The sequence below is a fragment of the Solea senegalensis genome, linkage group LG10 (assembly GCF_019176455.1).
Source record: "Solea senegalensis isolate Sse05_10M linkage group LG10, IFAPA_SoseM_1, whole genome shotgun sequence".
Taxonomy (NCBI): Eukaryota; Metazoa; Chordata; class Actinopteri; order Pleuronectiformes; family Soleidae; genus Solea; species Solea senegalensis.
Window position 1 is genome coordinate 16,121,597 of NC_058030.1, and position 26,516 is coordinate 16,148,112.

At 40.8% G+C, this 26,516-nt stretch overlaps 1 protein-coding gene across 1 annotated transcript in view; it reads left to right on the plus strand.

Annotated features, from left to right (window-relative positions):
- The first annotated feature begins 210 nt into the window (after window positions 1–210).
- The window catches only part of tspan9a (tetraspanin 9a), a 144,255-nt gene continuing 117,949 nt past the window's right edge, over window positions 211–26,516 (plus strand). Inside the window, exons 1-2 of the mRNA XM_044035915.1 lie at window positions 211–583; window positions 14,084–14,140. The gene's annotated coding sequence lies outside the window, so the exon portion shown is untranslated. The remainder of the gene's footprint in view (window positions 584–14,083; window positions 14,141–26,516) is intronic.

Below are 26,516 nucleotides of genomic sequence, written 5' to 3' on the forward strand. Positions count from 1 at the left end.
TTCACTTCCACATTAGAATAAAATAAACGGATTTATTGATGCAGTGTGAGTCAAGTTCACATTTCTTACCACCTTAATGTGATTTGGCTCATAATATTTCCATTTCCATGGCCATGCTGTCAAATCTGACCCTTTATTTTTCATCCACCACGTCATTATAATACAGTTAAACACCTGGGAGTACTCGTAAATCTCAGCTCCAGCCCTCTGTTACTCTCATGTAAAGGTCCGAGGCTGTGAAGCGCCTGCACGAGTCAGTAATAACAGCCTCTCCGTCCCCCCTCCTCCTCCTCCTCCTCCTCCTCTTCCTCCAACTCCTCAAAGTTCATTTCCTCCTTGTCCAGCCGAATGAAAGATCACCCACCACTTCATCACCAAACGGAGAAGTGGAGCGCGGACAGAAAGTTGTCACAGGGAGTTGTGTTGTTGGACGCAGATTAGCGGGTTTGTGTAGCAGCAGCGGGATTAAACACTCCAGTCGAGTGCAGCTGGGGGAAAGTTAGCTGACGGAAGCTGTCGCGCTCAAGTTGCCCGTGAGTGATTTGTCTCTCCTCTGGCTGTCGTCTGGACGGTGAACCGTCAGGTAAGACACTCGTCTGTCTGACTTTGTTTGTTTGTGTGTTGTGTTGTTGACTTGTTTTCGGCTCATACCAGAGTCGGCGCTGTCCTTTACTGCGTCACTGTGCCTAATATTGTGACCCGCTTGTCTAGTCACGTCAAAGTTTAGTCCAAATGAGAAATAATAACACAACATGATGTCTCTGGAATGAGTGGGTGAATGACTTCCTGTTGTATAACCGAAAACTGTTTCATATTGTCCTTTATTGACTCCTGTTGAGACTGAACTAATATTCTTTTATGACTAAAGCTACTCATTTCTGGCAGGGGGGTCATGGCGTTTGTCATATGCCAAGAACATCTTACAACAACAAATATATATATGTATATATATGTATATCTATCTATCTATCTATCTATCTATCTATCTATCTATATATATATATATATATATACTTTTCAGTCTATTCAGTTATTTTAAAATGCATTGGCACCTGTCCTGTATAGCACCAGAGCACCTTTGTTCATTCATTTATTTGTTTGTTTTCAGTGAGTTTTCTTTCACAGTGTAAAGTGGCATTATGAGTTATGAGGAATGTGAAGGATGAAATGCACAAATTCAGAGGTGACATCTAAATAAGATAAGAACAACACTTGCTCAGTGATAAATGCATCCCTGACTGTTTGTTATGCCATATCCCACTATGTTAGAGATAGAGACAGAATTATCAGTCAGGGCCCATTATTTAAATAATCTGCCGATTATTACTTTTTTATTATATTTTAAAACTTCAGTGCATACGCTAAATGTGTATCAAACTTTTGATTTTTTTTTTAATTAAGATGTAGGGAAAAAGAAAACTTTCACCTCCCTCAAAATTGATTATTGGCCATCAGCTGCCCTGATTTCTAAATATAGGCCTCTCCCACAGAGAAACATGAACCTAAAATGGACCTAAAATGTAACCATAATGATTATTTGTGACATAAGCTTAACCAAATGGCTTGAAATGTTTATTTCAATCTGATTGCCACCAAGGCGTGAAGCTGTTTTTCCATGCAGACCTCAGCCAGAATCTGTGTTTCCTGGTGTGATGACCGCTGCGTCCGCCCCTGTGTTTAAGAAGCTCCTGTAAAACAGAGTGAGGGATAGAAATTGAGAAGTGAGTGAGGACACGTCAAGTTTATTGAGAAGGCGATGACTTTGTTACTGTAGTCGCACAGTGAGTCTCTATTCTCCGAGAAAAAAATGACCCCTGTCTTCATCTATCACATGCTTTTGTTGATGTGCTATATTTCTCACCACCTCAGGGGAAGAGTTGACTTCATAGCGGACATACTTTTGAAAGAAATATTGTTGGCGATTAGACACAACACAGAAGTGAAGTGGGGCCATAAGAAAACAGCAGCTCCCTATGGTGGCATGCTGTGGATGTCTATTCTAGTGTGTGAGAGAGGAGCGAGATCTTGCACCGTCTGACCCCACATTCCTGCGCTCCTCATGGCATGTTCATGGGGGTCACCACCAAAGACCCCGCACATACCCGCTTACCCATAACCTGCCGCTGAAAAGAAATACATTTCCTCCTAACCTGACTCTTGTGGCTAATTATTTTTTACAAGCTTTACAAGCTGAGAAGGCTCTTTGGCTCTTTTCTTTAAAAAAACAAGGCTTTGCAGTCGTTCGGATTTTCAAGTGTTGGATTCATTTCCAAGTAGTCACTTCCACTACTCATACCCACAATCAAAACCACTTAAATGAACGATCTAAAGCCTCAGCTTCCTCTTATTGTGTTCAGCTCTTCTCAGAGGCCTTGGTTTATAAAATGGAATCCACACGGTGTCACTGACATCAAAGATTACGCCAACATACGCATTTACTTTGCGTGTGACTATTTTAAGTCCGTAATAATCAAAACCTTTGTCAGGAGGGTTTCCTCTCAGGACATGCTGGCAAATTCTTTGCAGGGGTAAACAAGAGCAACAATGTGAGCCTCTAATAGTGTTTACTTCCTCAGCTTTCTCTCTGTCCCACACAGTTACCATAGAGCTCAGCTCTGTGTCCAGTCCCTTCATGAAAGTTCCTATTCTCTGGGACGAGGGGGCAGGAACGTCCGTGCCGGGCAGATCTCATTCCACTGGGCCTCACAATGGATGTGCTGTGCCGCTATATCAACATTTATTTCTCTTGTAGCCCCTTTCTTTTTCTGCCACTTTAATCACATCCCTCCAGGCCAATCAGCAACAGGAAGAGCAAGGCTGTGTCTGTGTGAGATACTGCTGCTGACCAGTGGGCACCGTGACTCCCTCTGAGTTTGCGTCTTGTGTCAGGGAATCCTATTTAATATAGCCCGAATTTCAGGCCTGCAGGCAAGGCTTCCCACATTTATATGCAGCCCACTGAGGCTGTGCGTTCATGAAATGCAGATCAGATATCTAACTCCCAAATATATATACTCAGTGTGCAGCAGCACATTCTGTGCCTATATTTTGACCACACTGTGTGACTGACATGCAGTTGTTTACCGTCTATTTCCGAGTCGTGGTCCTGCCTGCAAGTGCGGAAGATTTATCAGCTATTTTTTTCAACCTAAATCAAGGCCCAGTCCACACACGGGCAGGTATTTTCAAGAACATCACCTTCTCTGTGTCTCATACAAACTCAAAGTTTTGGTTAATGTCTTAGCTCCTGCCAAGGTGAAGATCTTCACAATCTCTGTCCACAGTGCTTGTGTGTTGACAGTGAAATGTGAGTTCAGGCCTGTAAAGTCCCGTTGTGTGCCGTCGTCTCCTCTGCTCTCCTCTCTGACATTGCACACCGACGTCATTACAGTTGTTTGTATGAGGTGAGTTGTGTAATGGTGTCAGACGTAGCCGAACTTGCGCTCATATTGGCGTTACTAACAGGACATTTAACTTTATTACACATATACATACAGTTATTTTGTACCTGAACAAGAAACAACATTTTGTTTATATCTCTTTTGACTTGACAACCAGGGTTTAAAATGATGGTTATTTAACCACCTGTTGACTTTTAATAGCACTTCACAGTAAATTTTTTTTTGTTTTCAAATGTGGACAAAGATAGTTTTTGTGGTGTAGTGTCATTTTCAAAACTGAAGAAGGAGAAAAGGAGGGCGTGTAGGAAGGAGACACAGAAGGGAAAACATCACAAATCGTATTATGTTTCTGTCAGACTGTTGTTTCTCTATGGTTAGCTGCTCGCTATCTGCATTTAAAATATATGATCTCAGCCCAAACATCTCAACGTCTAAGAGGCAATCTGTTAAATCATATGAAGGCAATGTGAATCAATGTAATCGCGGTTCACAGTATATGGGATGCAGGAGTATGCTGTGTTTTCTCATATGTGGCCATTCCATGATGCCGTTGTGTTTCAGTGCCGTGCAGGATCTGTAATGTCAGACTTGTTGATTTTAGCTGGCAGAGTTTTCTCTTCTGACGCCCCATGTAGTCACAGCCTGTGCCGTTGCCTTTGTCTGTGTTGTTGTAGACTTTTGTGCAGGAATGTTCCTTGATTTTCAGTCGTCACACTTAACCCCACGTTGCTCCTGACGGCTGTGCTGGCGACGTGCGAATGGGTATGAGTGAGTGATAGAAAATGTGCTGCATCACTGTATCAAAGTGTGAGTGAATGGCAAAACTAGTGTAAAGCAGCTTTAAATGGTCATCAAGACTAGAAAAGCACTATATAAATACAAACCATTTAACTATTTACCAAGAAGCGCCAATTAAAAGTTTCAGGAGTGGATTCTGCTGCTAAAAAAAAGTAAACCAGACAATTAGTAGGTTTGCATAATCATATCTAAAGTGACCATGTGATGTTGAAACTGTGTGTTCCACCAACAGCACTCAAGTGCTCTGAACGGTTGCCTGATTACATGCTGAGTCATAGCGGCTGCTGTTTCCTTCACCATGCAGCTCCAATAAAGTGCAGTCTGGACAAGTAACACTACATTTAAAGATGGATTATACAACAATACAATAACATACTGAGGTGCACACAGCTTTTTTTCCTCTTCTCTCGCACACACTGTGTGTTTGTATTTGAAAGAGTGTGTAGACGTGGGGTAAAGAAAACTAGGTCACATACTGCAGAGTCTTTGAGACTGCAGACTGTTTTGGTTATTACTCTGAAATCAACCGGGGGTTATAGAGGTTCTCTACTGGAACTTTAATGGCCAGCACACAGTGTCACTTACAACGTCCGCTAAAATATAAGCTAGCTCCCTAGCATCCAGTCAGTTGTCGCTAAGGGGGAACTTGGACTTTGTAAGGCACGTTAGTGATTTGCGATATAACTTTTTATAACATAGCTACAAAATATTAAAACTGGTGTAGCTCTCTGTGTGTTGTTTGGATTTTTGAACTAAATGTGAACTTCAGCTTGTGGTGGGCTTTTCCTGCCTGCCTTATCTGATTATCAACTATAAAAGAAGATTGCCAAGGGTGCAACACAATTCTTTTAACCAGTAACCATTTCATGCAAACAATTCAACAATTGTGCCTCTCAGATCAATCTCCTCTAACTTTTTCACTTCCCTGTCTTTTTGTGTTACTGAGAGTTGAAAGTTTTTTCTGAGAAACAAAATGGAAGAAAGCCAGAGTCTGGTTGCAATTAATAGCAAGTGTGTCATGTTGTACACATGGTCCTTGTCAATAGGAAATTGTCCTTTCGGACATTGTTTGTGTGACTGGTGAAGCTGACGCGCTGTGGTGAAAAGACTCCTTTTTAAATGGAAAGGGTTACATTAATGTAGACATGTTTCATGCTTGACTGGCTAGTGCTGATTTCATTGGATTTTTATTCACTAGTTGACTTTTATTGCTTTCATTGCACAATAAATCGTGATTAGTTCATGATTGTAGAGGATCTCATTATCATGCCTCAGACCATTTGACCATTTTATGTGACATATGGCTCCAGTGATCATAAACCAAACTTTCATCATGGAATATTTTATTATATTCAATGTTTTCAGCTTTCTAATAACTGTGTAACCACGCTGGATACTATGTGACACTTTTCTGTGTTGTAGTCTGAAGAAGTCTGCTGAAAAGGTGACCACTCAAACTCAAAACTGTATATATATATATTAAATTATATCAGCCTGCACTGTTGTTTTTGTAATTAAGTATTCTGCTCTGTTTTACATGCATAGATAAAATGCAGCCAATTCTGGGAATCAAAATCAGATACATGCCCACAACTTTTCCCTCAGTGCATCATCACACATGGTTTTAGCTAAATCTTAGCTCAGACTTTTTTTTTTTGGTTTAGCAAGAAACAGCCTGTTGTTGTTTTTACTTATGGAATCCTTACCCAAATTACCAATTTTACACAAGCAAAGTAAATCAACACATATATACTGTGTGTGTGTGTGTGTGTGTGTATATACTGTGTGTGTATATATATATATATATATATATATATATATATATATATATATATACATATGTATGTATATGTATGTATATATATATATATATATATATATATATAAATATGTATAAGTGTATACACATATATAGATCGCCAGTCCATCACAGGGCTACATATAGAAACAAACAACCATCATTCTCACATTCACATTTACATTTAGAGTGTCCAATTTACCTAATCCTCATATTGCATGTTCTTGGACTGTGGGAGGAAGCCGGAGAACACCCACACACACATACATGCAATCTTCATGCAGAAAGGACCTTGTTCCGACCTGGTCACGAACCCAGGTCTTCTTGCTGCAAAGGCAAGAGTGCTAATCACAACACCAACCGTGTGGCCCCGTAAAATCAATCAATGGAATATAATTTCCAATCCTGCCAAGTTTGCTTGCACGTCTTTGGGGAGATGCCCTCCCTTGCTGCTTGTTGGTTCAATAAAAAGAACTACCTTCTTTTAACTTGCTGTGATTAATTGTACACATGGGAGCCTGCCAGAGGCAGCTCTCCTCGCAGCACATGCCAAAGCTGTATTCAAAATCACCTTTGTGGGTCACAGCAGAGTCCATTGCTTCCCAGACTGAGACCTCACTATGGTAATTGAACTATTAAAGATGCTCTTTAGATGCTCAGTGACCACTTCACTGGTTACATGCTGCTTTGAAACCTGGCTCTTCCATCAGCAGTGAATCATAATTTGGGGAAGAGGTCAGCAATAATTGACTTGTTGCTTTACTGTCCTGTCCAAGTGTGATTGATTTTGGGGGGAAAAAAAAATTGAAAGAGCTATGAAATGAATAATCGTATGACATGACTTAAGTGTTTATTTACAACACCTTAAATTAGACACACTTGGTTTATAAACTTTAACCTTAAACTAAAGAAAACACATCGGTTGATCCTTTTATTGAGAAATCGTGCATCCACAAACCCAAATGAATGGTTTTTGTACTAAATTTCAAAGAACCATCAAATATTACCTGCACTGGACTTCAGTGAAAATCTGATTGTTCGACATTACCTTTGTAAATTAAACTGAGGCAAATATTTGTCCGTGCTGTCGAATGTTCTGTTTTATTCATACATTTAAAAACGTCGTGCGAAGGCAAATTATAGTGGATTTAGTTATTTCAATGCATCTGAAGCCAAACTGCATTTAAGGCTGCATTTTCTGTGGGTACGCTACACATCACTGAAATGTGGCCTTTTGCCTCTTTGGCTATTTGCTTTTCAGCCTTTCTCTGATTTGTATTCATGTCATGTTATGGCAAGCTGGACATGTGGTGGAATCATTTTATGTGTCTGCCTCTTTTTAGTGGTTTACTGCCTGTGACCGTTGAACGCAATCACGCACTGGTTGAGGCTCCGACCCGAGCTTAAACAGTCCTTTTTCCTGATGCTTTGTGTTTGTTTTAGCTACTAATTTTGTTACATATAGATGCATACATTTAGAGACAAAACCACCCTCTCTGAAGTCGAATAGCCCCTCCCTCTAACTCCCTGATTTAAACTGTGATGATCCAAAGAGTAAAACAACTATTTTCTCAATCTTTTAATATAAAACCAATGAAGATTTATGTGAAGGTTTGTTATGTGTAAAATCTTAATCTTGTCATTAAAGTTGTCAAGTTTGACATTCTCTCAAAGTCCTCAGGCAAGTAATACCTTTTCCAAGATAAACTACAGTTTTTATTTATAGTTATTTCAGGGTCAGTAAACAGGGGTTTACATATTAATTTACATAATAACATAATTCCCTGCTATGTTATTTGTATTTACACAAATTCTGCTCAAGGGAAGGGTGAAGTGTTATTTCGGTGTTCTACTCTAATAATCCCAAATAGACAGTTTGGTGATTTTTGAGATGGTTCAGACAAAAAGTGACATGTCATTTGTTCTGTTACGGATAATTAGAGCAAGTTATCTTTAAACTTGAACGTTGTGGGTTTGATTCCCAGCTCTGCTTGTGTGCATGCCGATGTACCTTGGGCAAAACACTTAATCCCAACAGCTGTGAATGAGTATGAAAGTGTGAGTGAAAAGCAGCTTTGAGTGCTCATCAAGAATACAAAAGTGCTATATAAATACAAACCATTTGCCATTATTTTTCCATTATAGGCATTTCTTTGACTGGTATGAAAAAATCCTGCAAAGAAAATGTATCTCAGTGTCAAATAGATGCACAATAAAATCCTTTATATCTTCTTGCTTAATGCAGACATCAGAGAAAGCTGTAAATAAATATCTGGCATGTGCTTTCGTGTCTGACCTTCTCAATTTAAGAAGCATAGCATGGAATGAACAGTTCCATTTTGTGAAGTACTTTGCAGACTTTTCATTTCCAGGGACTTCTGAGTGTTCGGAACAAGCAGTGGGGAGAAAAGCTCAAAAATCAAATCTCAGAATGTAAATTCTATTTTGGGAGGAAGTGATGCCTGTCTGTTCAGGGCAATAAACCAAAGTGGCGCTTTTGAATAACTGGCACTTTTACAATATAAGATTGTTCAGCCTGGCATGCATCAGTGGGACATACAGAAATTGATATTACACAGCAAATTGCACTTTTAATGCTTGAGGCAGACAAGCTTTCCACCCCTTGTCATGTTGAGGAGAATGGGAATGACTGGCTATTGCTGGATTTGAATTTGTCGGCGGGTTGTATGATATGCTAAAGCCATTTTATTCAGGACATTGTGGTGCTAATGGTAGGTTTGGTTGGTATTATGATGTCTTTAAAAACTTTTTTTTGAATGACGTGAGAAGAGAAAGTTACCTTTTGCCGTTAGGGTTCTGGTCCTGACACTGGTGGAACTTGTTCTTTCAGATCCGGCCAACCAACTGCTTGGCATTATGTTGAAGTGATGCAGTCTGCTTGACCCATGAACCTCCTCCCTCCTTCTCACTCTGCCTTCTCTCTAAACAGAGCACTACAGGGTTGTAACAGGGCACCCTTTTGCCCCTTCACCACCACTTGTTTGACACATGTACTCACATTTTCTGAGAGATCTTGCTTTGCATGCAAATTCAACACATGTATGGTGAACTGGCTCGCGTATTCTAAAACGGGTAGAATGGGCTGAAGTACAGCAGTTTATAGTAAATGTGCTAATACATTTATTGTGGATTAAAGCTAAACTATTTAGTGACATATCGTAACTGCAATTTAAATTGCAATATCATTTTTTGTCAAGCTTTAGGTTTACATTTAAAACATGACAACATTACATCATCATCAAAATATGGACACTTATAATGTAATGCAAGGATGAGAATTTCAATATATTTATTGTTTCTAAAATGTATTTATTCATTGCATTTTATAAAGACGTGAACATCGAAATCAAAACAATAAAACTATTAAATTGTAACCTGTCCTATTTGATAATTGCATTGTTGTAAATTTCATTTGAAAACGGCTAAGGGTTCAGTTATTTTGTGAATGTAAATAGATGAGTGTCGAGATCTTTGAATGTGTCATGTGTGTTTGAAAGACGTGAATATTGTTCAAAATTAAGACTTTGTTGTCCACTTGTTTCTGACCAAACTGAACGAATCTCTTCTTAATGCTAACATACACTAAGGAAAGCAAATAATATACACTAAGTAGTCCATTCAGCATCTTTCTTCCACTTTATGTCTTCCATTTTACTCCCAGAAATATTGATTTATAAACCGCTTCATACGTCACTCTGAAGAATCCAGGCTGTTTGCGGCTGGGTTTGAGATTTTAAAGATCGCCTATTAGCATCAAACTGGCACCATGGCAGACAGGCGTTTCTAATTGTATATTAGCAATATTTGATTTTCATAATGGTTATGACGCCTAAGAATAGAGAGCATATGCAGGAGTGTGGGCAGTATTTCTGCCTTTGTTACAGCTCAGCTGTCACAAATGAGCCTGCTCTTAATATCTCTCTCCAAGTCCAAGAGAGTTTCCATGGTAATTATGTTCCGAGTATGTGCTGATTCCTCCCAAGAAATGACTTAGAAAAAAAAAACAGTTGTTAACTCATGGCAGACCAATAAGTGTACTTCTTATGAAGAAAAGAAGTATTTATTCTTAGAGATGACACAGATGTTTTATACATCTTCAGCCAATTAATAACACTCGTTTAATGGAGGGACTCTATTCTGAAACATGGGGCTTTAATCAAATTAATTCCCACCAATCTTTGCAATTTCCGTTTGGATAAATATGACAAGCAAGCTAAATGTGTCCCACATCCATCTACCGCTTTATTGTCCTGACAAAGGGTGAAAGGCGGGGTATAGAGTCCATCACATGGCCACAAAGGCAAAAGGGCTAACCACTACACCAACCCACATGGCCCACGTGTCATACAGTACAATCAAAAATGAATGAAGTGATCTGAAAATAGCAGATACTATTTTAGGATGCATGTGATATTAAAGTGAAATTGTCCAGAGTGTCGTTTGGTTGTCTTTCCATTAGCTGTAATAGAATTCTCTTTACTTGACTTTCTGCTTCTCTTTACCTTGTTTTAAGATCGGGATTTAGAAATGTAACTGTGCCTGTGTACACGTTTGAAAAGCTGTTGTTGAGTCATAGAATTGTGTTCCCACTCCACATTATGAACCAATACAATGCTCATAATAACAAAGATGCTGAGAAGGTCAGAGAGAGGGGAACGACAGTGGAGTTTGTGGTTTAAATGCTAATCATTTGAGAAATGGTTATTAACCGTTTAAATTCACTTGTCCAAGTAGTGTGTGTGTGTGTGTGTGTGTGACTACTAAGTGTGACTATCTTACTGAATACAGGTCTTATGCTCAAGCTCTTCATAAAAACATTGTAATGCTGTAGAGGGCTGAAATGTTTGGGACCAGTAAGGCAGAATATTTTTTCAACCAGGCCACTTAAATGTCAGCCTGCGTTGTAGAGGTCAGCAGTGGCTTCAGGCATCACTGTTCTCCAGTCTGACCTGTGACCCCCATTTTGTGTTGTGTGGGATCCAAAAAGCCACATGTTCTGAGACGAAATTGCAGTGACTAAAGTTTTCACTGTTAGACCTGTGAGCATCATTATCAATTATTTATGGAAATGAAGTTCCCAGAAATTGATGTTGGGTCACACAGTGTTTGTGTGAACGCTCCAAGCTGCCAGCTCGCTTTCGTAATTGATCACCGCCACATTTTTGTTGGTGTTCATCCAGAGCGTGTCTTTGTCCAAATCTCCTGCTCTTGACATTGCGTCCGTAAAATGTGATGTTTTGTTCAACTGCCATTTGAATATAAATCAATGTTTTTTCATTGTGCTCCACCTCGTAGCAGCACTGAAGTAAGCTGAAGCTGTGCGATCATGCTTCACCTATTTCAGGTTTGACATTTGTGTCTAAAATACACCGTAGATCATGATGTGACTATATTTGACAGTCTGATCAGAGAGAAAAAGGACTTTTTATCTTCCCTGATTTGGTGTCCTTGCACTGTTTGCAAGGACGACTGATCCTGAGGCAGGAGGGCTTTCTGGCTCAGGTCGACTGCACTGCTGCATGTTCTCAAGGTTAAATTTCACTTTTAGAAACTGAGGAGTCAGGCGTGCAGATAGGTAGGTTGATGGGGGGGGCCTTAAGGATTCTGGTTCAGCCCGTTTGCCTGAAGGCCTGAAGTTCTCCTCATGTATATGTGGGTTTTTCTTTAGGCATATTTCCACTGGCTCTACACGTCTCGGCACGGCATGACTTTACACCAGACTCCTGTAGTTGTCGAGATTAACCCACGTTTTTAGGATTGTTAAGTAGTTTTAACTGATTTGCAGTTCGATGCTGTTCGGCTTGATTTGTGTGTAGGACGTCTCTTCTCGTGACGGCACTCTGGCCAGTCAGTGGCCGGCAGTCTGACCAATCATAGTTGTTGGTCTCTGCTGGCCTTTCAGGCTCTCAACCTGTCCAGAATGTAAATTGGTAAGCACATTTTTAGACTAGCAGAGTATGGGATCAAACCCCTAACCTCCAGGTTGAACTGTACCTCTTGCCTAATATTGGCTGACGTTGGCTCCAGCACTCCTAAGACCTTAGAAATGTTTAGGCAAATGAATATTAAAAGAATGGATGCAGCGACCTGGAGTGGGTAGAAAGACCTCACACAAAAATACGCTGGTATTCTGTTTCATTCAGATCCTGTTGGCAGATTCCAGTTTCATCGAGAACTTGAAAAGTAAAAGACTGATATAAGGGCAGAGCCTAAAAAAAGAAGTTGGTCTTGGGATCTGGAGAGAGAGAAGGGAGAGAGAGAGGCAGTACTAAGAATAAACTGAAGGAACTTCTCACGCTCCTGCCTTTATCATAAAGCCCAGTGCAGACCTGTCTACTGCGGACATGTACTTGTAGAACTATGGTACCTGACCTTCAGAGTGCTGCATCTCACATGTCCATATATTCAGAAATTGTTAGGACAGGTTCAGACAAATATCAGGCACGGACACCTGGGTGGTTGAGTCAGATGTTCTGGGTGATTTATAGGTGGTGCAATGACATCAAGCTTTAAAAGCACTCGCAGTATATCCTTACCATCCTGACTCTTAAACTGTCAAGGTCATTAACCTATGACGCTTTTAAATGTGAACGGCAAACAAACAGTCCAGTTCACACAGCCTTGTGGCAGGTGTTTCTTCTGTTTCCTGTCATTGTGTCTGCTTCAGATGTTTGACTTCACACGTGTTTTTTTTTTTTGACATGTCCTCTGAATTGATACCCAGAGCATGGTGCTGTGTCCTGCAAAGTATTAAGATTACTTTGCAGTTTTGCCTCAAAGCCTGTGATGGAAGTAGTTGAATATTAAGTGAAATGTCAGTTCCTGGTTCTTTTTTTGCTTCTCTGCCTCCACAAACTTAACTTAGAACTGCAGTGTGTGACCTTTGACTTTGTCCAGATGGCTCTCATTTTCAAATGAGTTAACATAATTCTGATTTTCTACTGCTGAAAGGTTGGTCAGCTTGACAGAGCCTGATTTCAGATAATAACGTTGCATCATTTCCAACAACTGAAAATAATCGAAAGTTATGCACTTCAGCATGAAATACAGGCCTTTGCTTTTGGCTGAAGCAGAGGGAAATGATGGTAACTACATGTCAGGTCTGTTTGGTTGTGCCTTTAGCTCTACTTCCCATTCTTCCCTTTCTGCTACCTTCCTCCTCAGTTTTTTAATCTTTCACTAATTCTTTTCAGCCGTCTGTCTGAAAGAGCAGCAGAACCAGACAGTCGCATGTTAAGTGGAGCACCTGCCATGGCATCGTGGTAACTTGTCTTCCTGACCAGAAATTGAATGAGTGCAGCAGTGACGGCTCCAAAGGGCCACTGGCTCTGGTTCTGTACTCACTTGACATTGTGAGGCTGAGATTCCCCACATGAAAGCAGAAAGAAATGCTGCCTGGTGCTGCAGAGTGTGTCACAGCAGACAGAGGCCCACGTTCTGTGATTTAGTGGGAGCTCATGGGACAGATTCAGCCTACAGTTTTCCAATAGACACTGACTCAACGACCCTGCTGTGCTCATTATTCATCATCTAATATATGAAACATACTCCGAACATCTTGGATGCTTAAAATAGTTGTACATGACTGTGTTTTTTAAGGCAGTTGGGCTATTTGATCTTGTGACAGTTCCTCATAGTGGTCAGAAATAGCATCATTGGGATGGGAGTCATTGGCGTGGGCTGTAATTTTCCTGTCCAACGGCAAAGATTTGTCCAGATGCTAGTAGTGGCTGCGCTTCGGAGCCTGTATACTGTCGTATACATTTTCCACGGTTTAATGTGTCACTGTGTTTGAAAGATGTGTTTTTAATGGCGACGTAATTGCGCACATGTTCCGACAAATGTCCATATCTGCCACTGACAGCTGCTGGTGTTGAGCTGCCTTCACCACTGCGCTGCTCTTTTCTCCACATGCTTCCATAGCTGCATACAACTCACGATGCTGTGCTATTGCTCTGAACATCTGCTGTTAAGCAGCATGAATCATTATTGCTCTGTGATTTATTTTCTCAATTAGCAGATTATTGTATTAAAAAAAGTTCCTTTTTTTTTTTTTGTTTGACAGACTGTCACGGGTGAACCAAAGATCCCACTGCCACAATTTTAGGTCACATTGGACCCGGTAAGAAACTTGTTTAAATTTTAATAAACATAGGTGTAACATAACTAAGTGGAAATTGAAACAATTGTTCGAAAGGGTTCTACCAGATGAAGCCAGCATTCAACTATAAGAAATAAAGAATGTATCAGGAATAATTCACACAGTCTTGACCCCAGTAGTGTGTAAAAGTGTTTTTTGTCTTGGTTTACTCTTGGGTTTTGTAATAGAAAAGACAATATACATTCCAGGAAGTACACACCTGGGACTGAATGACAGATGGTGCAGGCTGAGGACTGACTCGCTTGCTCTGGTATGGGTGTGCTTCCTCTCAACCTGCCGCTGTACTTTAGGGTGGGTGGCTACAGGAAATATCCCCCTCCCCCACTGCTCTCACACAAAGAGCACAGCCTCTTAAATTTCAATTTCAAGGACTTGACCTGCATGACCTCTAGTATTGCCTATATCGGGGACGTAAATTATTTTTGATTGGAGAGACACATGAAATAGAATTATTTCACCATCTGTTCACATATTATTGTAATCATTGTAAAAGTTAGGTAAACAGACTTTTCTGCCTAACGCGTGATTTCACTTCCATCACAGTAACACGACAGTTGCTCTGCATTAGTACAACTTCAGCGTGCTGTGTGTGTGTGTGTGTGTGTGTGTGTGTGTGTGTGTGTGTGTCAGTGTTGCTCTACATTCTGACGCACACACACGTGTGTTGGCCCTGTGAAATCTACAAAGATGACTTACTTCAGCTGTGACTGATCAGTTAACACCAGCTCAGAGCTATAGTGTGCATGCAGACTGCAGACCTCAGTATGCTTGGAAGCACCGCTAGAGGCAGACGGGACAGATATGGTCCTGATTCAGCCACGGACTTGTTATTTCTCTGTGTGTGGTTTTAGCGTTACATTAATATGCACACACTCTTTGCACTGTGGACGCTTTGGACATCAGAAAGCACTACGCATGTGGGGCTTTTCTCTTACAGTAGCGGCAATTATGTGACTCCATTGCAAGTAATTAAAGGCCATTATTATTCTGTTTCAAAAGGAAAACCATTTTTTTCCTAATGCCTGTTTAACGAAGATGAGGAGAATCGAAGATAGCAAATAAAATATTTATAATATATTAATTCATCCCCATTTAACTGTGCTACAAAGTAAAAGACCACAGACCTTGGTCAGCGTGAAGCCTTTCATCTCCACACTCTCCAGTTAACATTTCAGCATGAAGTAGAATTTGTTGCTGGTATTAGACTACCCCAGTGCAAATGCACACTTGAAATATGAAAGCTAAAAAATGGAAAATGACATGATCCTGGGGCTATGCTAATAAGAATGAGGAAGCAATCAGGATTTCCATGTAAAACAGGCACCACCAGGTGTCTGCCGGCACAGTGGAGTGAAAGACTGCTGCTGAGGATGAAGCTCCATGTCAGCATCAAGCAGCAGTCAAGCCTCAGAGGACCCTTTCCTTTTAAAAACCCCGAGCCAGGAGTCTGTTAAATGTTCTTATTCCAGGTCAAACTCTTTGATTATATTTAGGTTCAGTGTCTTAAGCTCCAGTTGTTCATTATGGTAGTAGGCTGTGTGGTGTAGCAGTGACATCTGGCAGGCTCTATGGGTTCTGCAGGCAGTTATCATGACAAATGCCCAGAGAAAGATCTTGTATGCCTTTTTAAATTGTTATCTTAGGTACGCATCATTCATCTATGAATGCTTCAGACAGTTACAGCGGTAGGATATTGCGTTGCGCTATTTTAAATCAGTCACAGCAACATCTGCGCTCTTCGTTAGCCCAGAGTTATAAAGAAGGTGGTCCATGGTCCGTGGAGACCGGTTGGTCTGAACAGGCTTTTTTTCTCTGGAGGGAAAAAAGAGAAATTAATAGCCCAGGGTTGTCACCATAAATCCCTGTGAGACAGGCTGGATACTTTGCTTCGGGAGAAGCTTTTATTTGTCGTGCCGATTCACTTTGCTTTTTTAAATTCTGCTCACCATTTTCTCCTTTAAGACAGGTCCAACAAGGGCAAGAGTTAATGGTCGGATTTTTGCAATCCATCACACTGCTGTTTAAATTGGCTTGCCTTTTCAACTGGTGCGGTAAGGGAAGTCCTTTTTTCATCTCCCAATGCAAATTCATGCGTTACTGAAACCATGCATCTGATACTTGAATCTAATGTTGCAGTTTCTGCTTTTGAAGTGTGGACACAGGTGCTTACATTGCTGGTGGGGAAGCTCATTTCAGGCCCAGTTATTTATTCAAACATTCTGCAAACGAACAACTAGAACAAGGAAACTTGATAATTATGTAGAACTGAAATGCTTTAAAAGTGTTTTTGTTTACAGTTTACATGCACAAATGGAAGTGTCTATATTACCGAGCAAATAACATCAGCTATTCGTCTACAGACCTCCTTGCAAAATCCAAAAGGTTCCGCTGTGGTGTATGTTTCTGCAACGCTGTCAATCAAAATCTGGTTCCGCTTTTTCGACAGTTCCTCCAATCATCATGTAGAAGCCAAGCATTTGCACCTGCCCATTGCTCCATTGACTCCGAGAGAAGCTGAGCTTCCCTGGAAGTACGAGTACTAGTGACACGTTCTAAACGCGTTCTATCACACGTTTAGTATTGAATATTTAGTATTGAGTATTTTAGTATTCAATACAACACAGTACATATTTGATGACCTTTTAGAAGAATCTGACCTACCCTTGCTGTCTTAGAGCAATCGCCTCTGGTTGGATGTGGTAAAGGTGTTTGTGAAATCCTTCATAAATAAGGCAAAAAAAGCAGTTGGGAGATTTCTCTGATTGGAAAAAATAATTAATAATTAATTTAATTACATTAATCAGTTCATCAGTACAGTATTGAACTGCTGTCTGTCCACATATCCTGTTCAGCCTCTCAACCTGAAGCTGCTGCACTTAGTTCGCTTTAGCTGCTCAGTTGGTCTTTGTCGTACTTTTGTAGCTGACGTCCATGAAGTAGCGATTTAGTGACTATATGTACAGAACAGAATGAGAGCTTAGGTCTAGATCTTATTGAATTCATATTATTGAGCAATTTAGGGCAAAAAGGAAGCTGGAATAAGTGTTTTCACGATGTGTCATTGGACTTCACTTGGTTTCAGGCAACATTACTCAGTACACAAAAAACACAAGTGTGGTCAGGGGGATTGAGAAAAGGGGAGCATAACGGAAGTGATGGAGAGGATGAAGGCAAGAGAAAAGGGCACTATATTTTACAGCCACAGTTATGCTCTTTCTGTGAAAAAAAACAAAAAAACATCAAGGTTTTGCTTCGTTGCACTTCACAGCATGGCTCCCCAGCCTCTGTGTTTGATGGCTTTGTTAGTCGAACACAGCACAACACATTCATTTTGGTACGGTCAGATGAGCTCAATGAGGATCCTGGACTTTAATCAAACTTTAAGTGATGCTGCTGGATATTGACTTTGGTTCATAAAAGAAATTTGGTTTGTGCAAGTAGCACAAATTAAAATATATGAATTGACATTTTACTTTGATTTTTTGGACGTCCTTGGAATTAGGTAGGACATGTTTGGGTCTGTCGTGTGTCAATGTCAGGAGTGTTTCTGTGATTTTAAATTGCTTGCCAAATGTAATTATTCAAGGCCTACACAAATGAATTATTTTGGACCTGTTAGAGCTCATACATATTGAGCATGTTGCCCTTGGGAAGAGAGTGGTACCTTTTACTGAAAAAAGCCATTTGTTCTGTATATATAGTGATATTTTCCTTTTTTTCCACTTTTTAAAACTTTTTATGGTACTATTTTCATTTTTTCTTTTCAGGTGATTTATTTGCACATTCGTAGTATTTTTCAAATCTCCTTTGACCCCTTTTGGCTTCTTTTGGCTTCCTAGTCCTAATCCAGTAGGTGGTAGAAGAAGTATAAGCAAGATCCAATAGGTCTCATAGCTTTCTGACATTTATATTGGCTGTGTGCCAGCAACTGTACCTAATGATATATTGCAAGTCATATTTCCATATCTTCAATCCTGCCTAATGAGCTCTGAGAATGGACACAGATGAGCAGGTATTAATCTCTCACAACCGCCTCAGCTAATTTTGGTCTTATCAAATGACTGATTATCTTCCTCTGCCTCTGTTACAGAAGCAGAAGCAGCAGAGTGCTTGAAGTGCCCACTGTGGATTTGACTCCAAATTGAACAAGTGTTTTAGTGAGGCCTATGTATTTAAATAAAGAAAACAATCAGGTGAAGATAAATTGAATTCATTAAAACTGTTAAAAATGTTCAAGGACGGTTATTCGCCTCGTAGCCGAGTGCCGCTCCTCGCGTTGCATTCTCTAAAACTTCACCTGAACTTTTACGTTTGCCGCACACAGCTACATTCACCCCTTGTTCATTCAGTCCTTGTTGAATCAGCCGAGCTGAAAGTGGCACTTCTTTTTAAACTCTGCCTCTTGAAACTTTCTCTCACAGCTTGTGTGCCAGTTGCCAGTGGTTGTTCCAAATTTAGGCTCCGTCCCCTGTGCGTGGACCTGAATAGCATATAAAACCCCCAGAGTTGCTGTTGAGTGACGTTTTAGTGGCTGGTGAAGAGCTCTTAACAATACCTTTGAGCATTTCGCTCCAACTTCTTGCGCTCTGTGTCACTCTGTCTCGCTGCAGTGAGAGACTTTGGATTAATATTCACGCTGACTGTGTCACAAGGCCTTCATACTCCCTGTAAATGATAATGGAGAGGTTTTTTGTTCAGCATGATCTAATGGCTCTGCTCTCTAGTACCATAAGTGTATAATTTTACAGTGAAACCCTTTTGTTTACCACTTACAACATCCAGATGCACAGCGCGGCGTGCTACAGCAGCAGATGAGGCGTCGTATATGTTGACATTTATAACTGTCAACATTGTAGCAATCAGTCTTGAATTCGAGTCCTCTCGAGCTGAATTGACATTTGCGAGCATACATTTTAAAAACAGGGGATTGCACCCAGAACACCGTACAACGGTAATGTATTACACGCAACATGAAATTACATATATTCAACCTGTTTTAATCACAATTACCCTTGTCATTATTTGCTAAATTTTCAATTTAATTCTCTGTTTTTGTGCATCATAAATATGTTTTTATTGTGAATCATTTTATAGCAAAACAAGCACTTTTACTTTGCAATTCTGTCTAATATCATAATGAATATCTTATATTGCCCACCGGGTACTAAATAGTTGTTTTTTCCTCTATGTTGGCCCCTGCTTGACTATATGCTCATTGGCCCCCAGGTCATTTGAGTTTGACACCCCTGCTCTAAGGGAATATTTCACTGCTGTGATTCATCCAACACATTATAAAAACCTTACCCCGATAACCACTCTTATGTTAATGTAGTTATGCACACATTTTGTTGGAGACAGCATTTAACAGTGGCAATCTTGTATGCCGTTGCTGCCATGTGGATTTTTTACCATCACAGTTTGAGGAGACTGCTTTTGACATATAGTTGCAGGACTTCAGTCCTTTGTGCTGGTGATGTTGATGGGGGGTTGGTATTACTGAATGTTGGCCTATTATTAGCACAATTTATGTTGAAGGAACAAAAGCCCTGATCACTGTTACCTTGTAGCAGGCGCCATCTAGTGAGTCTTGAACACCATGGCACATATGGATTTGATTCTACATGACCAATGGTTCGCATATTATGTGTCACTGAGTTCCGCATTTACATAATTACTTGCAGCTTTGTTAACATCACGCTACGCCGGTGATTATATCAACATTGTCAACATCACACTACCATGCCGGCATACAATAATAGGATAGGGAAAACTGTTTGCAGAGTTAAATAAAGAAACCCTGAACACATGAACAATGTTTCTGAAGAAAATTCGATTACAGAATCCATGCAGCCCACATAGCTCTTAGGTTGCTGTTGTTATAAATATCTCGTAGCTTGCTCAGCACCGAACCTCTAACTTCATTAAACAACACTAAGAGGAGGTCACACTTTGATCGACTGGAAAGAGTGACTCTGAGGTCTGTCAGGGTTTTGCGGTAGGTGTAACCCACAAAATCAATATAGCGTTCAAACAGAACATTTTCTAAAGGTATCTAAGGAGACAGATGGAGAGCTGAGAGAAAGAGAGAGAGAAAGAGGTGTTCACCAGGGGATAATTGGAAAGCACAGGCTGTGTTTCACTCTGTGTTGAAACAAGCTGTTCCCAGTGGCCATTTATCCATATCACCTGAGAGAAACTATACGGGTGTCACTAGCTTAAAATCAATTTTCTGATAAAAAGAAAAAGAAAAAAGAAAAAAAAAACTTCAAGAACAAATTGTCTTGAATTCATGACCTGCTGTGTTCCTTTTGACACCACTAGAGGTCAGTGTGACCCTGGTGAGAGCACACCAGGGAGTGAAGCTGTCATGTGCTGTTTGGATGGCGGGGAGGGTAGGAGTTAGGAGTCTGCAGCTTTCTCTGTGGTCATGTCTGCAGAGTGACTGCATGGCGCAAAGCTTTAGTTGTTTTCTGCTTCCAACAAAATCTCATCCTCTTTGCCTCTTGCTCTGTTTTCTATTTTCTTCCTTCGCTTTCCAGCCTGCGATGGCTTCAACTTGTTTATGCGATTTGCATAAGCTGCCTTCAGAAATCGGTGCTTACCGAGTGAGTCGACTGTTCAGAAGAAAAAAGCTAATGACTCCATTGCCCTCATTGACGCATGTCAGTCTATTTCAGTCTCAGTTACCAGCACTCTCATACATGGCCAAGTGAGAGCTGATGATCTATGTGCTGGATCAGCCGTGCGATGTCAGTCGTCCACTTGGTTAGTCAAGAGAGTGGTTTTCAGCAGGGCAGGGCACTTCATACTCGTGCCTCTGAACCATCAGTGAGGTGTATATTCTACCCTCGTCATGCTGCTGACAGCACTCCACCAAGGGAGGAGACGTTCTGGGATATCAGACATGTGATTTGACCTGATGCTGTAGCAGTGGCATTTCCTCACCCCCTTCCCCCCCAATCACTGCTCTGCCCATAATGGGAGTCATCCCTCAGTCCCTTCTCCTTATTGATCCCTGTTTAGCTGGGGTTCTTTTCCCCCTCTCTCTGATGCCCACTACGCACCATCCTAAGGTCATCCACCAAAGAGTTTTGCTGTCAGGATCAGAGGAATGAAGATGGGGAGAGGGCATCAGGGTCAAGCCATACATGGGGTGAGAATGAGTGAGGAAGAGTTGAGATGGAGAGACAGAGAACTCACTGGGCAGCTGAGTATAGACGCACGGCATTAACTGGACTGAGCGTTGAATGCTGGGGCAGGATGGGCATTGCCAGCCGTGGAGGCTTGTGGCCGGCTTTCACATGACTCCCTGTATGCTGGGACGCAGGAGAGTAATAGAATCCCAACGTGATGTGCTGGGATGCTTAGGAGGAGGGATTAAATTTAGCCACAGCCGCAGGCAGGCAGGCTCTGCAGGGCTGAGGGGGGTTGTGTTCGCAGCTCCTGAGCCTTCTCTGGCTGTCCCTCTCTACCCTTCCGAAAGAATCATGGAGGGCACTGCTGCAATCACAATATGAATCACCTCCTTTCCATACCTTAGCGGGCTTAATGGCCAAATGTGAGATGTATCACATTGCAATGTGATAGCAGTGGGGTTATGGCAGGAGACAAGTCAGCCGCACTTTATTTGCAGGCTCTGTCAGAGGAGCAGCAGTTGGCGTGTGCAGCCAGCAATAGACTTTCAAAAGCAATAGTGCATGTCATAAATTGATGTTAAATGATAGAAGGGATTTTTACGTGATAGATGTGCAGATGTGTCCCTGCGTGGCATTCACTGGGCGACGTTAGAATAAAGCCGTTTTTGCTGAGGGGAAGAGAGAGACGTGCCGAGGGATTTAGAACAGCACACACACACCCATTTGCACATGTCTTTTGTCAATCTTTTTTAAAATATCTTGATATCTTAAGCAATATTGGACGAATGTGTCCACAACTGCATTTTTTTTTTTTTTCTCCGCATTTACCCAAGCAATTCTCGTTTTTCTTCAGTTTCAGTGGAACCATTACGGTGGTTTGACAGTTATTATATTTTTTAGCAGTTTGTCAATGAGAAAGGCTTAATGTGCGTTCCGCTGGTGCTGGATATTAATGTTCAAAGGAAACATAATGAAGCTGTTGTTTTTATGTCTGGAGTCAAGCTTTTACACTAACTAATTGTCTAAAGGGGCAACAGGACGAAAACTGTTGGGACCTGATTTAGGAGCGATCATAAATATCAATGTCGGCTTGCGATTTATTTTTGAACTACTCAGTCATTAGGGACGTAAACACTTGTGTAGGTTAAAGGTGACGGGACATGCATCTTGTAAACATTACCAAAGAACTCATAATGAGCATAGAGAAGTCTGCGTCTTACGACTTTGCATTAGCATTCATTCTTCTTGCAGAAGTTCAAGTGGAACAGGTTCCCAACCTGCAGTCCAACCCCCCTATCAAGAAGTACTTTGAGCTGATAACCTTTGTGTTCATGCTCTAAAAACAGTCAAAAGAGTTTCCACTCGTGGTCCCTCATCCTCATAGTATCCATTTTCACAAACGTCTGACAGGCTGCATGGTCGTTGTTTATAACTACGAGGTTTATGGTATACTGTAGCTGTATTATCTCACGAGGGCTGTAGTCCGGAATAACAACGATTGTCCATCTGTGCAGTTTTTCTGAAACTGTAGCACAAATGACTTCGCTGTCCAACATGAGTGATACTTGGGCCATAAAAAGTAATTCAGTGTACACCAAATGTCTCCCACTTTGCTTTTTGTTCAGACATCTAAGGATTCTGCTATTTTCTGGAATTTTAGATGAAACACAGTGTGTGTGTGTATGTGTGTGTCTTATATAAGCCATGTCACACTTAATTTATATGTTCTTTTTTGTTTTTGAGTGTGTGCCTCCTTTGGCTGAAACTCGGAAGAAAAAAAGAGTGCTTTGATTTTGGGAATCGTGATCATAGATGTAAATGCAGGCAAATTCCTACAGGAATTAAACAATTATGCTTTGGATGTGGCCTTAATTGGATAGAAAAAAACTAAACCTGGATTCTGTCTTTAATCAGTTATCACAGCATTCCTCCCACTACTTAAGTGTTACACCTCAGTGATAAGCATTTTATTGGCAATAGAAAGTTGGAGCCTCCACACTTGACAATTGTTGCATTTCCTCCACTACATAGCCTTCAAACTCATTTAATAGTTTATATAGTTACATATTTAATATTTACTCTTTCATATTTACTGTGGTGAATTTTCTTATGGCAAAATGCTACAGGAATAAACGGTTAAGAAATATTTTTCTTTTCATTTTGAAAACTCCATTAAATGACTGAGTACTTAAAATGTAGACCAAGCATGTTGGTTAACTTCACATCAAATATGTAATCAAAGTACCCCAACACTGCCTCCAGTCGACAGTAAACTTGGTATTTTTTAAATTTGTCTGAATGTGTAGCATCAGTTTAATCGTTCAAATAATTCTTTGTTTGGATCGTTTAATAACTGACCCCCACGAGAATCTCTGCGTGCGTCAGTGTTGATGCATTTTTCGCAAGAACAAACAGTGCAATCACTCCGAGAGAAAAATAATGCATTACAGATGTTTTGGAAAGCTTGTGTGTCTTAAAGTGTCGTTTCAGCAGACGAGCGTCGGTGTTACATTCTGTTTACAGCTGACAGCTGCGTGGTGATTAAAGGTGTCAATCAAGGCAAGGTCTTCATTGTTAGTCGAGGCAAGGTCAGAGAGATTACAGTTTTGGCCAGAACGTGGAACACTTTCGGCACATCCAAACCTATTTCTCTCCCAACCCTAAATGTTAAATGAAATGTTGTGCTTTACACCTTTTGTGGCACATGAAACAAGCATGAGACTCATTTGTCAGCACATTAACAGCACATTACTTGTCCATGCGAGCAGCATTGTGTCCATTACTTAATGTTACCTCACCTTGCCTGCCCTTAGCACTTGAGGTTGTTTTATTAATATTTCAATAAATGCTTTCAGGCTTCTTTTATTCTTCCCATAATGCTTGTCAACATGTGTCTATAATATTCAGTAATGGCCCTTTTACTGTATGCATGTGTTTCCAACAATGACCTGAAGGACTCTTTGACAGTTGTTCTCAAAGCTATTAGTATGTGTTCCTCATTTATTTGAATGAGAGGAGATGTGTATACACACACTGCAGCTGTTTCTTCCAGGGAATCAAAGAAAACGATGTGTTTGGGTGACCACACGATGCAATGGAAACATGAATTCGTACTAAAATGATGGTGCATCCTACGTAAATGTGCAGAACTACACTGTTGTTGTTGTTGTTGTTGTTGATCATTGTTATTTGTATTGTATGCTGGGCAATAACACTGTCATCATAATAAACAGGTTTGGCCTCCAGCGGTATAACACAAGGTCAAAATAAATCAATACAATTTTGAAACATTTTGAGGTATAAGGTACATTTGCTTTAAATCTTTATCCTTTGCTATTTTGTCCAAGAAGTAGCTTAAAGCCATTATTATTATGTTTCATTTTTCACAAGTGTACGATTGTTCTTTATTTCCCCAGAATGAGTCTTATATATTCATATCAGGAGCCAGGATACATATACATACAACAGAGGTGAGGGATACTTAGCAGCAACATGCAAATCATCAATTAATGTTGCTAAATTGTACACACTGTACCTTTAAGGGTCAATCTCGATATTGATTGTTTTTTATTGTGATGTCTTTGCCTCATGTGGCTCGGCCATAGTTCATATTAGTGAGAATATTTAACTTGTGGGTCCAGTTGCTTCCGTCCAGATAGAAATCATCACCTGTAAGCTGGTGTCAGACCTGTCAAAGAAGCCAAATTTACACAGCCCATCATCAGCTTCTGTGTTTTTGCTCCTGTCTCTACCGTCACACTGTGAGACGGCTAATTCCCCCCCCCCCCACCCAGTTGCTCTTTGTCTAGACTCTGCACTCCACAGGTGTGGTTGACTTTTGTCTTTAGATCACCAGCGCTGTCAGTTGCCTTGCCACACATGTGTGGTCAGTGCCTGTGTGGTCACTGATGGTCAGTCTGACTCCTGTCTGGTTCACCTGCTGCTCTAAATAGACCGACTGACTTGATTTTGTGGACTTCTCTGAAGCTGCAGTGCAGTGCTGTTCAGTATTTCACTGCGGTGCAGAATATGTTTTTAATAGTCACTTGGAAAAAGCCAACGTGCAACATGGATCAAGACCAGTTTGTAGTCAATAGTGACCTTCAATGCACTCTCCAGCATTTGTGAACAAGAAAATAAATAAAACGCTCATGAAAAAGCAAATGAATGCACGAGACTGTAAGATCATTGATAGAAGGTTTGGCCTTTAACAACAAAGTCTTCCACAAAGGACTTCCTTTCATCACAAGGATGCCTGTTCAACGATCATGCACCTGGAGGTTTCCTGGTAACATTTCCAATCTGTTATGCTCTGCTTAAGTGTGAGCGTGTTCTACAGACACACCAGACTTTTAATGCATACTTATTTCTGAAAGGGTGGACTCCGTCTATGACTCAGTGCCAGACAGTGAATTAATATGCATTAAAGCCAAGCGCTCAGGTGCGGAAAAGAAATCCTGGCAGCATGCAGAGAGCAGTGTTGAGATATTGGTCCCTGAATGATGAAGGATAGGACCTTTCCTTATACTTTATTCAGTGTGCATCTTCTGTCTCCATACACCTGCCAATTCCTTCATCTCTGTCATGCGGAGAATGTCATATCCACAACAAATACGGACCAGTCCTCCTCAAAAGCACACACACACACACACACACACACACACTCCTCTGTACTGTATGTCTACATACCACCTGGGGCCACTATTGTATGGTGTTAGAAGATACTCCAACAGGTCACTCCTAGATAAACTCTCTGCCTCTGAGAACATTTATTGGCTCCGTAAATCATCTTTGCATTCACCGCACATTTCATTTACCTTTTTTCTTTTCTTTTTCTTTTTTTTTTTAATCGCTCCAAAAGATATTTATTCATGTGGCTTTCTTTTACGATCACCGGGACATGAGACAGAATGATGAAGGGTTACACTTAGCTGCAGATTGAATGAGAAAAGCACACACACACACACACAGAACACAGAACACACCGAGCACACACACATGCTGTGTGTGCTAACATGCACATCTGGTTAAAGAATAGCCAACCCCAGTCACAGACATATGATACAGTCCCGCACAGGACGCTGTGTTTGGATCCCCCCTTTAAGAGCCCATGTGGAGCTCAGAGGGGAATTTTGGTCACCCTGACACCTAAAGGACAAACAGTGGCCAGGTGCCAGGGAGACGGCAAGGCGTCTAATTCA